The sequence below is a fragment of the Molossus molossus genome, unplaced genomic scaffold (assembly GCF_014108415.1).
Source record: "Molossus molossus isolate mMolMol1 unplaced genomic scaffold, mMolMol1.p scaffold_m16_p_19, whole genome shotgun sequence".
Classification (NCBI taxonomy): domain Eukaryota; kingdom Metazoa; phylum Chordata; class Mammalia; order Chiroptera; family Molossidae; genus Molossus; species Molossus molossus.
Genome location: NW_023425354.1, coordinates 22,874,556 through 22,893,402, shown reverse-complemented (window position 1 = coordinate 22,893,402; position 18,847 = coordinate 22,874,556).

Below are 18,847 nucleotides of genomic sequence, written 5' to 3'. Positions count from 1 at the left end.
TTCAGGTAGAGTGGGAGGGAGAGAGAGGAACAGAGAGAGAGAGAAAAACATCGATGTGAAAGGAACACATCGAGTGGCTGCCACCCGCACAACCGACCAGGGCCGGGGACAAACTGCAACCGAGGCACGCGCCCTTAGCAGGAACCGAACCCGGGTCTCTCAGGACCGCAGGCCGACGCTCTAACCGCTGAGCCAAACCGGCCAGGGCTTAAGGCGGTTTTTTTTTAAACCAGCAACAGAAATTCACCTAAGGCAATAGCCTGAACATACCTATGTAGTTCACCCGCATGGACAACGAGACACTTAATAGTGCAGCGGTCCTGGAGACCACAAGGACCTGTATCTCAAGACGACTGGCATTTTTTCCTACTAAGGAAGGAATATATATTTTTTAATTATGTTATAATTCTTCCCATGCTCTCCCCAGATTCATTCATTCAACCTAAGTTACCAGTTGCCATTCTCAGTTACTAGATGCAATGGTGATAAATAATCCTGAAGTAAATAGGAAAGAAAGGATAATCTAAATATATTTATATTTCTCTATAGAATATGCTTTTATAGAAACAGCCAATTGCTCTTCATTAATTTTATTGGTTTTCATTATTTTCATTTTTAAATGTTTAAGATAACATGACCTAAAAGAAAATTCTGAAAAATAAAAATGGAATATATATGGAAGTAAGGTGACATTACTAAAGTTACAAATTCTCAATTTAATATTTGTTAAAACTCTTCATGAAATGCCAGTATCAGAGGCAACCACGTTGGAGGACTAGAAAGTAGGAAATTCTCAGCTTATTCTCAGGGATCATCTCCTCTTAGAAATGCACGTGACGTGGTTGTCTAGGCCAGCAGCTCTCAAAGTGTGTTCCACGGTCCCCTGTAACATTCTGTGCAAAGGTATCCAGGCATTAACATGTTTGGAAAACTTTGCATAATATATTTTACCCCTGTTAGAGATTTACACATGAGTAGGAATGTTAAAGGAATAAAAAATTTTGTAAGAATAAGAAGGCGAACCATTTCACTTTGAAAAGAAATACCGTATAATCATGTAAAAGACCATGGACTAGAGAGAGTGTGGAAACCCAGCTTTGTGTCTTAGTAGTTTTGTGAACATGAGAAAGTTAATAACGTCTCTGTATCTGTTTCCTTAAGATTATGGTAATGCCTCCATCAAAGAAGGAGAATTTAAATTAGTTCATATATATGAAAAACAGTATCTGGTGCATTGTAAACATCACAGAGCATTGTAGTTGGCATTTCTCTCATGTAACTGAACACCTGTGTCTGTGTGTGTGCATCTCTTCATAGCCCAGAGAAGATGGTCTTGCCCTAGATCGTTTTAAGAAAAGGAAAACACGGTCAAGAAACCAAACCTCACTCCCTGGGGTTTACAGGCAGTAGCGGACCGGCAGGACTAGAAAACTCGGGACTCCTTCCTCCCGGAGCAGTTCTGGTGTGTGGTGGAATTCCACTTTTCAAGTAGGTGTCTTCTAGACTACAGCCCCTTCTCGCTCACATGTTTTCCCCGTTCCTACAGGCAGCCAGTTGGTCTCTATGGATTTCGTCTTCCTTTAAGTTCCAAAACCCCACATTTTTGAGATTTCTGGGTAATATCTTGAAATGTCAGAAAGGGTTCAAAATCTTCCCTGACACCATCATGATGTATTGACAGGATTGTTCAGTCATGCAGAAAAAAAAAGAAGAAGAAGAAAAAAAAAGATGTGTGTATAAATTTTGCAAAAAGGAATTTCTAGTCTTGATATTATAAGTGTTTTTGGAGGAGAAAGAACTCTAAGTTTTCTCTGTGAAGAAATGAAAGAAAGAAAAAAAAAAGAAATAGAAGGGCCTTCGAAGTGAAAGTTTTAGGCTTTGTTTGTTTGTTAGGTTTTTAATGTTTCCTCAAAGTCTACCTGCTTTCATTTATCTCTAATATTGTAACTAATTCTAGTGGACCTGAGATCCAGGCTTCAAATAAGGCTGCAGCTTTGAATGGAAACAAAGGAGCACGTTGCCCTGGCAACAGGAACCACAGAAATGACCCACACAGCACTTCCATCTCCAGCAATCATTCCCTACTAGTCCTGTAGGTGGGCACCTACACAGCATGCAGAACGGAGCCCTGTCCTTGGACTCTCTCAGGGAGTCAATGCATCTAAATTCCCATTAGAATGAGACGGTTTCCTGTGAGGACATCCCTCAGCCGTCTCCCACGAACGCGCAACGTAGGTTTGTGCAAATGAAACACATTTGGCCATATGGCAAACTCTAGGTAAACATCTGCTGCTTACTTTTTTTTTTTTTTTTTTAATGAAAACTGAATTTGGGGAAGCCTCACACTTTAGGCTATAAAGAATAAAATTTGTGATACTAAAAATCCCACCATATGTCTCCCCATTCCTCAGCACTCCTCTGACAACAGGTCTCGAACTTGCCCGCTTGGAGCGCATCATGACACACCCGAGAAATGATCTTTAGCAGGAGGAAAATAAGAGTTAGTGCAAATTCCCATACCCTTATTATTCAGGATTATGCATTATCACTTAAATACGAAGAAGTCGAAATTTTGAAATGAGCTCAGGCTGTCGGTGCCCCTCTCTCCACAGTCGGTCACCTGCCAGTGAAGAGAGTCACTGGTGCATTGATTCATTCATTCATACATGCAAGATGGAGCGAGTGTGCCTGTTGTATGTGCTGCATGAGGTTCAAAATAGAACCACCCAAGGCCACTGCCTTTGAGGAACTTACGGTCTAGGTGGGAGATGGAATAAGCCATAGAGATGAAGAACATTAAAAAGGCAAGGGTGAAATGACCCTTCCAGGCAGTCGACTAAGAAGGGCTCACGTTTTGTGTGCCATCACCCTCGCTCTCGCCACCCCATCCATCTCCTTCCCATTTAGCCTCGGAAACAATGCTGTAATCAGTTTCTTCTTCTCTCATCTTTTTGCCTCCACCTTCAGGCTCTGCGCTTACCTTCATTAAATCAGCAAATGCTTCTGTCCCTGCTACCCATACTAGACACCACGCTATCCTGAAGACAAAGGGGCGGGGGCTTATAGTCTACTGGGCAATGCAGACATTAAAATATTAATCATCACAAATAATTATACAGTGACACAAACAATTCACCCCACACTGCTGCAGAGCAAACTTTCAAAAATAGATACGATCACGGCAACTTCTTGCAGGAAAGCCTCCGTGGGCCACCCCCACTGTGAACGAGGTTAGCTTCTCATCACCGACACGCCGAATCGGCGGCCAGTTGCAGCACACTGACTCACTGGCATTTACAGAGTAAATCATTTCGCCTTCTGTGACTGTGCTTTGGAAACTTACTCCCTCCATCTGGAATGCTCAATCGCACCTGTCTAACTGGAAATCTCCACTTCTTCCTTCATTTATGCAATACATTACAACCACCACCCCTCGCCCCTAAAACATCTCCTTCATTTCCCAGTCAAATATAGCAACTCCTTTTTCCTATATGTTAATGTTTACTGAGCATATTCCTACAAGGTAGCTTTTCACCAAGTATGAAAATTGTTCATAACTTTAGCCCACTCTTAAACAGTGGGTGTTCTAAGTATAATTCATGAATGTTGGTTCTTAAGTAGGTGCTTGATAAATATCAATGGCTGGATGAATGCGTGGAGAACATGTTTGATCAGAATTTCAAAGATAAAAATGGGACCTTGAACTCTAGAAAAGGAAGATATGATCTGACCCTCTTGTCATTGCATGATGGTGGTTGTATCATAACATTCTTTTGAGGGTTTTAGCAAAAATAAAGTATGCAAATGCATACAAATGGAGTAATAAAAACTGCAGAGAAAAACTTTCACATTGAGTGCCCCTTGCTTGTTCCAACATCCCTGGGAAGCCCACTGACACCTCTGTTTGCTGGGTGCTATGACCGGAGTCCCAACGGGAAATCTCCACTTCTTCCTTCATTTATACATTACAACCACCACCCCTGACACTTGGTCAGGGTAGGCACCATTCTTTATTCATATTTATATAACGAGCACCTCACCTGGCACCTGGTCTGCAAGTTGATTTCTAGTAAGTGTGCACTGAACTCAACTGAACTAAATCCCAGTTAGCAAAACTTGCTAGACTTTTGAAAAGGGTGGTCTTAGTGAAGATGACATTAGAGAATCTCACGTCCTCTCTCTCCGCAACACAAAAGATTTTTCTTTGCTTCTTGACATACATGGCCTTAGAGATGGCTTCATCTTTTTGTGTTGTTCTGTTCATTGTGTTTTCTTCTTTCTAGTTGAGACTGACTGATTGCTAGCCATTCTCGACCACACTGCAAATGCCTACGGGTACTTTATTCATTTATTTATTTTCTTTATTGATTTTTATTTTGTTTTGTTTTTTATCCTCACTGGAGGACATTTTTCCATTTTTTGTTCAGATAGAGTGGGAGGGAGAGAGAAGAAGAGAGAGAGAGAGAAACATTGACATGAAAAGGACACATAGAGTGGCTGCCACCTGCACAAACCATCCAGGGCCGGGGACAAACTGCAACTGAGGTACGCACCCTTAGCAGGAACCAAACCCGGGTCTCTCTGGACCACAGGCCGATGCTCTAACCACTGAGCCAAACTGGCCAGGGCTCTTTATTGATTTTTAGAGAGAGAGGCAGGGAGAGGGAGAGAGAGAGAGTGAGAAACATCGATAAGAGAGAACATTGATTGGCCACCTCCTGCATGCCCCCCACTGGGGATCGGGCCCACAACCTGCCCTGATGGGGAATAGAACCAGCAACCTCTTGGTGCATGGGTCGATGCTCAACCACGGAGCCATACTGGCCAGGCAACCTACAGGTACTTTAAAAGGTGGCAAGATCTGAGCAGACGGAAGCCATGGACACCAGCTTCCACAGAGGAGAAAGAAATCTCAATGTCATTTCAACAGTGGACTATTTTTGTATATAAGGATTAACATACATCTACTCAACTAGTCTATCCCTTTGTTTTTCTTTTCCTGCCAATTATTTTAGTGTGCTATTAGGCCCAGTCATCTAACTGGATATATTTAATTCAAAGGAAACTAAACAAACAGAAGAGCAGGAGTTTAAAGTTCTTCCTTTAAAAAAATAAATAAAAAATCAGTGTTTGGAGGCCCTGGATAACTTGAAAACAAATAGTTAGCATTTGGAATAATTTTACAATATATCTGATTTGTGTTTTGTAAGAAATGAAACATGGTACTTACATTTGGTCTCACAACAAAAGTACCTTGATATACACTTATTTTCCATTCAGCACAACATGATCTAAGCTATCAACTGTCCCAAGAGCGTCCTCAGAAAGACCCTGCCACCAACAGGCACGCTGGCAATAGAGAGGACGAATGGAAAGCCTGAGCCCCTCGGCACCCCAACATCTCATTTAAATTTTTATTTTCATGCAAAACTATAGTCATTTTAACAAGTTGGAAGTCTACACCAATTCTTTTTTTTAAAGATATATATATATATATATATTTTAGAGAGAGTGGAAGAGAGAGAGAAATAGAAACATCCATGTGAGAGAGAAACATCCATCAGCTGCCTCCTGCATGCCCCAACTGGGGATCGAACCGGGACCTCTCAGTCCATGGGACAATGCTTGATCCACTGAGCGACACCAGTGGGGCTGCACTAATTCTAATAGGTAATACTATTCATTTTCATGAAGCTTTCCTCATCAATCAATCTCCTTAATTTAAGTTTGTATCATCTGGCTTTAAGGCACCTCCTTCGTTCTGGCCGGGTGGCTCAGTTCATTAGAGTGTTGTCCAAATATGTCAAGGTTGTGGGTTTGATTCCCAGTCAGGGCACATACAAGAATCAACCAATGAGTGTATAAATTAGCGGAACAACAGATCAATGTCTCTCTCTACTCAATTAAAAAAAATATTAAAGTCACGTCCTCCATGCTTTATCTCATCTACCTGGTGAGCTAACGCTTACATGGATTAGTCAGGGTGGAGATGATAATAAGAAGACAGAGGCAAAAAATGACTAGGCAAGGGTTTGGGTGCTAAGAGACTGCAGATGGAAACCCAATGCTTAATTCATATAACGACTATAGAACTATGAATTCGCACAGGACAAACTAGGAAATGCCTGTTTCAAAAAAAAAAGGCAGAATAATGGAAAATTGTAGGTAAGTTCTGGGTTAAAACCAACAGCACCTGAGCAAGAGACCAAAGGTAGCTAGGATTGGCACACAACCGCTGTATCAAGTGGGCAGCCTCAGCCCCCGGGCAGGAAGACAATGCGGGAAATATGTGTTTATTTGGAAACCGGTTTCTGTAGTCATGTGAATTGCTGCCTATGACCGCCGTACCGCCACCTAGCCTTCGCTAGTTCACCGAGCATCACACCATCAACAGCAGTAAGGCTCGACGGGTCCATGGGTATTTCCAAAACCTGTTTCATCTGCTACTTCTTCCGGCCTGATACCAGAAATTTCCCCATTGCAAATCCCGTGCTTCCAGACAAACACGAATTGCTCTTTTAATCTCCCTATCACCGGGGAACTTGTCTAATTTAACCATTTCTTCTCCGAGCCCGCCTTTTCTCTGTCTCCGAGCCAACAAAAGGCTTCTTGGCTTTGCTATTCAAATATGACCCTGGAAGGAGATGATAAAGTGGTTCGGTAAGGGGTCCTCGTTCACTCCTTGTTCAGGGGAATTGCCAACCATGCTTTCATTATGCTGGCTAAAGAAACTGTCAGCCATTCAGCTAAATGTGTTAATAATGGTGAGTCTGGGAATAGAGTTTTTCTTCGGGGAGGCTGCTGCTTTGGGAGGCCGGAAGCTATTTCAAATACCTCTGACTGTCTCGAAGATGCGAGGCCCAAGAAAGCAGATCGAAAGTACAGCCGTGTTCCACAGAATAGTCCATTTCCTTTACCTTCCAAACAGGATTCTAGCAGATACAGAAATGGTTTTCAAGGACACCCGAGTGCAATTTGCATATGATCAACCCAATAAATTCATATCAGGGATGATGCGTTCACGGCATGTTTATCTTTGCATTCTGGTATTGGCACAAATGGGTGGGTGTTTGAGTATTTGACAGGTTGCCCTCTAGTGAGTAGTTGGACATTGTTAACACGAAATGTACTTTGTTAAAAACGTATATACTCTGAGAGCCAAGGCAATGACGCGATAATTTTTAGGTGTTGAGGAAAGCAAGAAAACAGTTTCCCTAAGAACAGACTAACTACCTAAGAAGAAGTTGGAATTGGCTGCAAGTCCTACCCAGTTTTTGAACTGGTTTTGTAGGGACTTTAAATGTTTATTTTCCTTTCCTCCACCTTTTACCTTTTTTTTAAAAAAAAAAAATCTTATTTTGATGAGTGGGAAGATGGAATACTAAACTCTTCAGAGGGAATACATTACCTTTTTATACTGTACCTGACCGGTGTATCTCAGAGCCCCTGGATACCTGTGAAATGGTCGGGTTGACCGTTGCAGAGAGATTGAAAAACATCTATCAGCAGAAAAATATGCTTCTATGGTATTACCAGTTTCAAAACCAAATTGAGGGTGATGCAGGAAATATTAGTAGCCGAGACATACCGAAGGCCATTACTGAAACTTGAATTCCCCCCTCTCTCTTTCCATCATTCATCAGACACATGCATATCTTCAGGCTCTTCCATCAACTATTCTCATGCTTCTCCAGATATACCCTGTTCCTTTCTCCTCTCTATCCCTGAAAAAACAAGACAGATTTTTGCATAAACATTAATGTTTTAATAATAAACACAATTTGGAACATTATACTGTTAACTACTTCAGCAATCACATTTCAATATATCCTATGAACCCATTTGCCGTGATGTGTTGTGTTTAGCTAATGGAGAGCATGGTCATGTGCAGTTCTTCTTGGTCATAACACGTTACTCATTTCATTTCTTAGCATAATGGGATGACTTTTTAATTTGAAAAATATTTAAATGGTGCTATAGCATACATTTGAACAAATTATCTTTTAAGGTTCATTAGCAGTTAAATGAAAATAAAATGGTTATTTACAAAAAGCATATCGGCTTTAAGTGTTAAAATTAATGTGGGAAACATTGTACCTTTGTGAATTAAAATTTTTGCATTTTCAATCATTTAACCTGTTAATTAACACAGCTCTCCTGATCACAGGAATTCACAGTAGGATGTGTAGTCATGAGAAAAACCTTAAAAACTTTGTAAATACATAAAACGTAATTCCTCCATTAGCATAAGTAGCCTATATATGCATAGATACACAGCTTGGGTGTGTTCCACATTTGACTGTCTTCTTCACTTTACTAAGTAATATCAAATGGCCCCTTTCCCCGAGATTCCACAGATATAAATGCCTGGTTGCAGTGAACTTACACAAGACATTTTTTAAATGAATCTTAACTTTCTCTAAAAATTACAAAATACATTACTCCCCCCCACCCCCCCAAAAATGATATCACTGGGCATTTCTATGTAAAATCTCCTCTTCTGTCCTGACCGGTTTGGCTGAGTAGTTAGAGCATCAGCCTGAGGAACAATGAGTCTGAGTTCGATTCCAATCAAGGGAACTTACCCCAGTTGTGGTTTGGCCCCCTGGTCAGGGGCTTGCAGGAGGCAACCAATCAATGTGCCTCTCACACTGATCGATTTCTCTCTCTCTCTCTCTCCCTATCTCTCTCCCCCTCCCTCCCACTCTATCTGAAAATAAATGAAAAAATATCCTCGAGTGAGGATTAAAAAAAATAAGTAAATAAATATAATTAATATCTCTCATTTGTTTTCTGCATGTTTGCTTTTGCGTTTTGGTATTGGCACAAATGGATGGGTGTTTGGGTGACAGAAGCCACATGATCGAATTGGATAACACGGTAGCAAGAATACGTCCCACAGGATGCCGATCGTCATTATAAGCACTTTCCCCAAACACAGCGACATATTCATAACCTGTTTTCCAGTTGTCTTTGTTGAGCAGCGCGTGGTACTACTCCGTTCAATAGGTGGCCCCTTTCTTCACGTGGACGTCTCCCTTAGCATTCACAGGTATACATCCCTAGGCACTCTCCAAATATTGGATGCATCAGTAAAACCTCATTAATATGTACATCTAAGGCTGAAAACATGAAGAAAAATCCCTCAAAGAGCATTAATGGTATTTTATATCTATCTCAAATTACAAAAATCTCTTTTTTAAAAATATGCTTTGATTAATTTTTTTAGAGAGAGAGGAAGGGAGAGAGAGAAACATCAGCATGACAGAAAAACATCCATTGGCTGCCTCCCGCACGCCCCCTACTGGATGGAGCCCGCAACCCCAGCATGTGCCTGACTAGGAATTGAACCGGGACCTCTCAGTCCATGTGAGGACACTCAATCCACTGAGCCACACCCGCAGGGCTAAAAATTCTTTAAATAATTTAAGAACTTAAAAATTATGATTCAGCCCTGGCCGGTTTGGCTCAGCGGTTGGAGAGTCGGCCTGCGGTACAGAGAGACCCGGGTTCGGTTCCCGCTAAGGGCATGTACCTCGGTTGCAGTTTGTCCCCGGCCCTGGTTGGTCGTGCGGGTGGCAGCCACTCGATGTGTCCCTTCAAGTCGATGTTTCTCTATCTCTCTCTTCCTCTCTCTCCCTCCCGCTCTCTCTGAACAAATAATGGAAAAATGTCCTTGGGTGAGGATAAAAAAAAAAAAAAAAATTATGATTCAATCTTTACTTTGTAACCAAAATACATAATTCTAATTGTATAAAAATGAAAAAAAAAAATAGGACAAATAGCCTGATATTGCAACAGAAGCAGCCGTTCTAGAAAGGGCACAAGGCCTGGTTATTCTGACCCAATGACTAGGCTTTGCAGTCAAAAACAAAACACATGCGCCCCTATCTCCCTCACTGTCGGCCTCTCGTCTCCCAATATGTCTTTTCTCTCTTCATCTCAACACCGAACTCTTTTTATGATTTATGGTCTACTATGTACCCACCCAAAGAAGAACCCTCTGGTACCATTGGTTTTCAAACTTGAGCTGAATGTCCAAATCACCTGTGAAGACCCAAATCGCTGGGCCTATCACAGCGAAGTTCCTCTTCTTAGACCAGGAGTTTGCATTTCTAATAGGTTCCCAGTGATGTTGATGCTGCTGGTCCAGAGAACACACTTTGGGAATCCCTGCTCTGTGCTTCCCTTGACTATCTCCTGAGTTTGGGAAGGCGGACCTGATTTCAAATAGCCTCTCCCAGTTATCCTTCAAAAGGACTGTTTCTCAGCAGACTCTACAATGCCGGGGTCTGCGGGGGAGGGAGATGCATAAAATAAGGATGGGACATAGGGACGTAAATACTTGACAAAGTGACTTTCCTTCTTCCTCCTGTCTTCCCCTGCACCCCCAGGGCAGCTAATCTCATTTAATTGATTAAGGAAATGTGATCTAAATGAGATCATTCACAGTACCATGTAAATGGCTGACTTGGAGTTATATTAAGTCAATGAAGCACATTCAGTTGTCAGAAAAGCAGCCTATTAAATTAAATAAACAGATCGGTGCATCATATGTATTTCAGCCATGTAGAGTATTAGGAGTGGGAGGCTTTCCTTGGGATCCAACTCATCTCTTTAACTCTCAATGTTGTCTGAAGAAGCAATCGGCGGGGGTCAAGTTCTCTAACTCTTGATACAGATAACTTGATAGGAACCGCTTTCCATCAGGGCCTCTAGTGACAATGGAACGGTTCGATTAGACCTTAGTCTTTCAGCTCCTCCACCGGCTGCGGGTGAAGTGAGGGTGATGCCTGTTTCAATACCCCTTGGGGGCTTTTCTCCTTCAAGGAGGCTGAGCAGGCTCTGCTTCGCGGGAGCAAAGAGCTGCCCTGTGCCCCCGTGGAAGAGAGGCAGCTGAAGACTCAAAAGAACCAAAGCCTACCTGTACACACAGCATAAAAACGAGTAAGAGCAGAGCTAGACACAAATGAATGATGGAGAGCTACAAATCCTGGTTTCCTTGTCGTCTAGATCTGGTCGGTTCGCTTCAAAGAGGAAACATTGGGAAGATGTCTGGCTAAGAAGAAAAGAAAGGCAGGCGACTTTAAATCTAACCCCCAAAATAAAAAAGACCATAAAAATAATCAGCTCATCTTTCCCATCTTTTCTAGAAACTGGCTAACACAAATATATTTGTTCATGTGAGTTTTTTTTTTTTTTTACATAAAATAAAATATGAACTACACAAGTTGAAATCTCCTTTGTTCACTTTTCCAGTCCCTTCTATTTCTCTAAAGGCTACCATTATTATAAATTTACTATGCATTTGATTTATATTTTTACCACATGTATATGTACCCATGGGAAACATATTATTTTATTAATGCTTCATACATTTTTAACATATTATTTTTCACACTTTTCCAGTACTGATCTCTCCCACAATTGCATATACAAAAATTCCATATAAAATAAAAAATTAGCCCGGGTGGTATGGCTCAGTGGTTGAGCGCTGACCCATGCACCAAGAGGTCTCCAGTTCGATTCCCAGTCAGGGCACATGCCCAGGTTGTGGGCCTGATCCCCAGTTGGGGGCATGCAGGAGGCGGCCAATCGATGTTCCCTCTCATCAATGTTTCTTTCTCTCCTTCTCCCTTCCTCTGTCTTTAAAATCAATAAAGAAAAAAAAATTTAATAATATAATACATTTTTCCCAACTTCCCCTTCTTTGCTTATTTTCCAGTCCATATGACTGATACATAGGTATTTGTCTGATAACGTCATCGACCTTTGTGAGTTTCCCATTCTCATAGATGGTGAGCACTGCAGTAAAATTAGCATCTCTGGCCCTCATTTTTATTTTATTGTCCCTATTCTGTGAACGAGTTTATTTGAAGAAAAAAAGCTGATACACTTCAAGGACAGCCAGGCTGTGTTTGGCAGGGGTCTTGTCTGCTTTCCTGGATATTTAGGTAGTGCTAAACATACTAGCAGACGGCTTTCTATAGAAAAGGTTCTGTCAGTTGTCAATAAGAAAAGGCTATGAGTCCTCCGCACCCCACCTTCGGCCCCAAACTGCTGACCGCCCCCAAGACGCACCTCAGATGAAACATCACCTAAGGACGTGATTTCGAAAAACCAGGCTGCTTAGGTATGTGCACGATTTCATCTAAGCCACACAGTGTGCTTGCTCAGTAATGCAGACCGAGAATGTGGGCTTCGAATGAAAGGTAATGAAAACAAGTTGCTTGGTCTAATGATTTCCACTTTACTGTAGCAGAATTTTAGGGAACCAAAAATATGGCCTTGTCCTTTCTAACTTACCAAATGCTCTGATGATACAACGAGTGATGACATTAAAAAGAAAAAATGCAGTAACTATTTTACTCCTAAATTTGCTAAAACCACTGAGTTAACATGCGTTTCCCTTTTTATAGAACTCGGTCCTAGGGGGATATATATCCTTTAGGTAGGCATGACAGTTTAACAATTTGCACCAATTTTATTTCCTACATATTTAAATTCACAAGGAGCGCGACAGGAAAGCATAGGCAAATACTATTCATTTAAAATTCATATTTTGGGAAAGTTAAGTCATTGTGCTTATTTAAGAACCTTTTTTCACGTGGAAAAAAATTCTAAATGGAAGATTCCAAGACTAAGTTCTGTTCCTCAGTTTCCTACTGATCTCTAAAATAAAAGTATAATTATTATTTTAATAGTTTGGAATATTGCCATTAAGGTAGCTATAGCTTTATTTTATTGCAATAAACAAACAAACAAACAAAAAAACAACCCCCATGTGTTCAATGCCTATTGTATGCCTTGCAACATTATAGCTAATCCTCACAGGCAATCCTGTAAGGTAGTTATAATTATATTCACTTTTTTCCCCCCGTTTATTGATTTTAGAGAGAGAGGAAGTGAGAGGGAGAGAAAGGTAGAAACATCAATGAGAAAGAACATCAATTGGCCACTTCCTGCACTGGGGATCAGGCCCAAAACCTGGGCATGTGCTCTGACCGGGAATCGAACCGGCAACCTCTTGGTGCATGGGTTGATGATCAACTACTGAGCCATACCGGCTGGGCTATATTCACTTTTTAAATTTTTTTTATATTAAAAATTATTTTTATTTCAAGGCAGAGGAGTGAGGATGGCTATTCGTGAACGACTCAGTTGAAAGACAACAGATCATAAACCCTTTCACTTCTAGTATTGATCTGAGCATATCCAAGTGAACATGGAATATAAATTACCCTGTAAACATCTCTGATGAAAGAGTTCTTTACTGGAAACTTATTTTTAATAGAGTCAATCATTGGGGAGTCAACATTTTAAATATTACACTCTGATCTTTGCATTACATCTCCCTCTAAATTGTAGGGCGATGATAACTGGGCTTGTGCACAGGAGGCTAGCAAGGGCGCAGGATGAGCACGTGGAACACCGAGGGTTTGCAGGGTAGTTCATGTATTCTGTATGACGCTATAATGGTGGATACCTGCCATTATACATGTGTCCAAACACATGGAATGTATAACACCAAGAATGAACCATACGGCAAACTAAGGACTTTGGGAGGTAGGATGTGTCAATGTAGGTTCATCAACTGTAACAAAGGTACGGCCCTGGTGAGTGATGTCCAGAATGGATGAGGTTGTGCATGTGTGAAGGCATCTGGGAAGTCTCTGGACCATCTTCCCATTTTTTTTTTTTGTGAACCTAAAACACCTCTTTAAAAAATAGTTTTAAAACACACACATAACCCTGGCCAGGTTTGCTCAGTGGTTAGAGCATTGGCCTGCAGACCAGAGAGTCCCAGGTTTGGTTCCCACTAAGGGCACGTACCTCGGTTGCAGTTTGTCCCCGGCCCTGGTTGGGGTCGTGTGGGTGGCAACCAGTCAATGTGTCTCTCTCACATAGATGTTTCTCTCTTTCTCTCCCCCTGCCCCTCTGGCTCTATCTGAAGATAAATGCAAAAAATGTTCTCAGGTGAGGATAAACACACACACACACACACACACACACACACAATACAGATGACATGCCAGAATTGGCATTTTCCAGACTAGTCATATGAAAATGTCAGCACCAAAAGAAAATTGGAGAATTTTTCTCTGTTTAGGTTAAGAAGATGGAGTTTAAAACTTCTAAGTCTGCAAAAATATGCACAGGGACCGAAGAAATGTTAGTCTATGTGTGCGCCCCTCCGTGCATTGCGTATTTCAGAGAGCCCGGCAGGTTCACAGCCTCATTTGGGCCAGAGATTGCTCAGGTTTAGTTTTGCACATGCAAATTCTTCACAATTACACACCTGAGATTTCTTCAATGAGGGAAAGCGTGTGCAATAGTCAAATGGCTGAAAATTCTAAAAGAAAATCTTCTCTGAGAATATATCATTAGAATAAAGGTTACATTCTTCTCATTTTACTTTATTAACAAAGATAAAAACTGCAGATGGAATTTACTTTACCTCCTCTGACACTGTCTACAGGTTTCATTTAGTTCCTTAATGCAGACTATACATTCATATGCAAGACACCCTCAATACAAAATCACAGCAGAAACTGAGTCTCTTTCTGATTTTAAACTAAATGTACTAACTTCCTCAGAAGTTCTCACACTAGTAGAATGGACTTAGAATATTAATGTTTGGAGATAACAACACTGTTCTAAATCTTTGTGGTGGATTGAAGATTGAACATAGCCAAAAAGTACTGGATACGCCGCCCACTGAAAACTGGAATCTAACTCCCCAGACCAGTGGACCTGGAATGGCTTTAAAGCCCAACGGCATGTGACGGACAGGATGTTCCAGGACTGCTGAGTTAGCCCCCAGGAAGCCCGGGCCTCTTGGGTCACCCACTCGTGTGTTCTTGAACCGCTCTGTAGAAAGTACAAGTCCCCTGAGGCTGCCATCTAGAGACCACGCAGAGAGAAGGAGGAGGGAGGCAGGCAGGGGCCATCCAGCTGTTTCGGACCCCAGCTTCATCTCCAGACTTCTTAGAGCAGAGACGAGCCTCTCTCGTGATATAGTTACCTGTCTGAATTCCTGACCCACAAAAATATGAGCTATAGTAATAATAAAATGGTTGTCATTTCAAACTTTAAAAAAAAGGAAGCTCAAATAGGTTGTTAATTCTGCCAAGGTCAGCTGAAGGGCAAATGGGATAAATATCATTTGTCTATAGACACACCTTCCACTCCCCGCCCCCCTTCCCACCTGCGTCCACACTGACACGATCATCCATTTGCTCACAGGTTTCCATTCCCATTCTTGCAGCAAACATTGACTGAACACCCACCCCTGTTCCTTAGACGTGAGAAGCAGCAGGTTTCTCAACCCTCATCAAAAATGCAATGTGTATTTGGAGTCTAGTAGAGTTAAGAGCATCGGTCAGGTCCTGGCCGGTACTGCTCAATGGTTAGAGCAATGGCCTGTGCACCGAGGGGTCGCAGGTTTGATCTTAATCGAGGACATGTGCCTGGGTGGCAGGTTCAACCCCTGGACCTGGCCGGGGCAGGTGTGGGAGGCAACCAATTGATGTGTCTCTCACATGGATGTTTCTCTCATGAATGTTTCTCTCTCTCTCTCTCTCTCTCTCTCCCCCCCCCCCTTTCACTTTCTCTAAAAAGCAATGGGATAATATCTTCAGGTGGGGATTACAAAAAAAAAAAGAGCATCAGTCAGAAAACACGATTGTTAGACAATCTTCTCTATGCCTTAACTATTCTCCAGTTATTTGATTCTCTCTCAATAATCAGGGCTTTAAAAAAAACTGAGGAGGTAATGTAATGTATAAAAAAATGTTTACATATTATTAAGATGAATGAAAATGGCAATAAAACTCATTTCATGCAAATAGAAAGAAAAGATATTAAAAGAAAGTGATTTTATATGTTCTTTAATATAGCAGCAATAGCATACTTGTATAGTACTTTGGTTTATCAAATTATGGAAATATACACACAGCATCTTGATCTGTTAATGTTTGGAAAACAAAACTAGTAATAATGAAAAAAGAATACCTGCGGTCACTTCTAAATTATTTTAGAAACATGGTTCTACCAAGTTCTTTTTGGTTTTCCATATAAATTTGTTAGGGAAAAGTATTCAGCTTATTGTTCCAAATATCAAACAAATCATAACGCATTCTTATTTGTTAACTTCTGTTTTTTCTTTTTCTTTTTTAATTCCAAGCTTGATGTCATATAACAAAGCAAGATAATACGTGGGAAGAACCTAAGTTTGCTCTATTATCATCATCTCATTTGTACTCCTCTGGACATTCGAACCATTGTAATTATTGTGATTAACAGAAATGCAATATATGTGAGCACTACTCTGATTTATCATTATGAATGTGAGGAGGCAGTATTCAGCCATGCAGGATACAGATTGGGGGAGGGAAGACACAGTGCTGATCCGCCATGTGGAGTGGGCATGATGTTCCTCTTTATCAAAAGGTCATCAATTAAACAGGAGGTAAGGGGAGTGTAGGGGCACAAAGTGAGCCCCCATTTGACTTCCTCAAGATAACAGTCATACATCAATTATAAAGAATGCACATCCATTCGGGGGATAATTTACCTCCCTTTTGAGAAACAACATGTGAAAAGAAACCACTGTTTTCCCACTTCAGCTGTGGGAGGAGTTGCTGCTTAGAACTATGATCACGAGTAGACCGAGGACAAGCCAACTCCAAATATGATGGAGAAAAAGAAGAAGACGAGAACTTGATAACACCACCCTGCTTCTGAATTAATCGACCTACCCCGGGACTTCTTGATGTGGGAGATAACAAAGTGATCATCATTTAAGTCCATTTTAGTCAGTATTTTTTAACGTGTGAAAAGCATCACTATGGATACAATGTATCTTAGAAAATAATAAGAAATATATTTTACTGAAGACCCAAGTTTACATAAACTGAGATCTGTACCTGCTACATTTACTTTGTTCTGTCTATTTCAGGTATATAGGTATTGCAAGAAGCTCTTATGGTTCGTTTTCTTTAAGTGTATAATGCAAAATTGCCTGCTACAATGACCTCTTAATGATCAAGAATGGTTTTTCTCTCTGTTGTCATCTCTGCCTCCAGTCTCTGCAATGCCAGAGGCTTGGCTCTTAGGAGAAAAGGGGACACATTATAGGCTGAGGACCATCTCAAGATATTGCTCAAAATTTCTGCTACTGTATTATTAGAAGAGGAAGAAAAAGAGAGATGGAGGAGGAGGCCAAAGGGGGGTGGAGAGAAGAATAAAGCAGTAATTCCCTAATATTTACATTATAGGTACACTGTTAAGTAGTCCACCAGGACTTCATTTTCTAGAGTTTACATTTTAACAGTTTCACTGCCCAAGTTACTCAGCAGAACAAAAAGGAGGCAGAAGACTTGGCCTTGAGTTCAAGAAGCCAGCAAATACCCCTCCTTAATAGAGCAAAGAATGATTTGTTCTTTGCAGCGTATACAATGAATGTCTCTAAGGTAACTGGGCCATCTCTCAGCCTTAACTAAGTGGAACTGAACATTTTTAAAAATCTAAGTTTACAGATAGATGCAGAATGCTAATTAAAGTTGCTTATTTATGGGAAAACTTGTTTTTTTCAATTACATAGGTAACAATGGGGAACACATTTACTGTGAAAGTCCCCTCTTGAACCTAATCTTTTTCTTTTTTAGTTCTCAGTTTTTATTAATTTATTTTTGTTACAGACATTTCTCCTTTTTCCCCCCTAGACACCCTCCTCCCCATCCCCCCCACCCCCTCTAGCACTGTTGTCTATGTCCATTGGTTACACATACATGCATATAAAACATATTTAAAAATCCAAATAGGAAATCAATTGAATTTATACTTTATATGTCTTCCATTACTATTAACACTGACACTTCAATAAGCAAAATTAGTTTAATTATTGTGTCTTCTGTTAAAGTGGTCTAATTCACTTGCCTGATAAATATGCACCTGAATATCATTTGTAAATCTCAGTGAAAATGTTTCTTTAAAACTGAGGATAAATTCATTTGAATGTGTGAGAAATAGACAGAAATATGATTGTGATTAAATGTCGTGTGGAAAAATTTGGTGCCTTTTTATGATAATCAATAGAATAATAACAAGGGTAAAATAAAAATTCACAAACTATTATGTCTGAATTAATCTCTGGGGTAGTTCTCTTAGATTATGTCCCTTTTTATTAGAAAGCATAATTTCAAGCTCCTTGAATTCGGGAAACATCATACTTAACTCTTAATCCCTCACATTACTTAATCTAGGCTTTGCAATGCAAGTGTTTATGAGTTTAATTGAATCTAAAATTAAATAAGTATTTATAAGTTTACTTAGCTCTAAAATAATCCAGATTATCTATTACCTTGCAAGAATCTTGAGATATAGAAGATTTTTTTTTGCAAAGACAACTCACAGACATAATTAAGATCAAATATACATAACAAAATTTGTGAGTTTTTAATAATCCCTTCAAATCATTGCTTTGCTTAAATATATTTGGATTATAAACAATTGTCTCTGCTGTTTCCTTTGTCCAGAATACTCTTCCAAGGCTCAAGTTAAATGTCATTTCCTTCAGAGATCTTCTCTGATCTTTCAAACTAGGTTGGGTTTTTAAAAATTAAATAGTATCAATATTGTATACTTACTTTGAATAAATACACATGCCAGTGGCATTTGGGTAATTATTCATGGGATTTGTTTTCTTCGGAAGATTTAAGTATTCTGAGAACTCGGACCACAGTGCCAGGCATGGTGCCTTACATTTTAGGAAAACTTCCAACACTATTTGTTGAATTACAATACCCAGTGGAAGCAGGCTTCTAGTGGAAGGCAACAAAACACT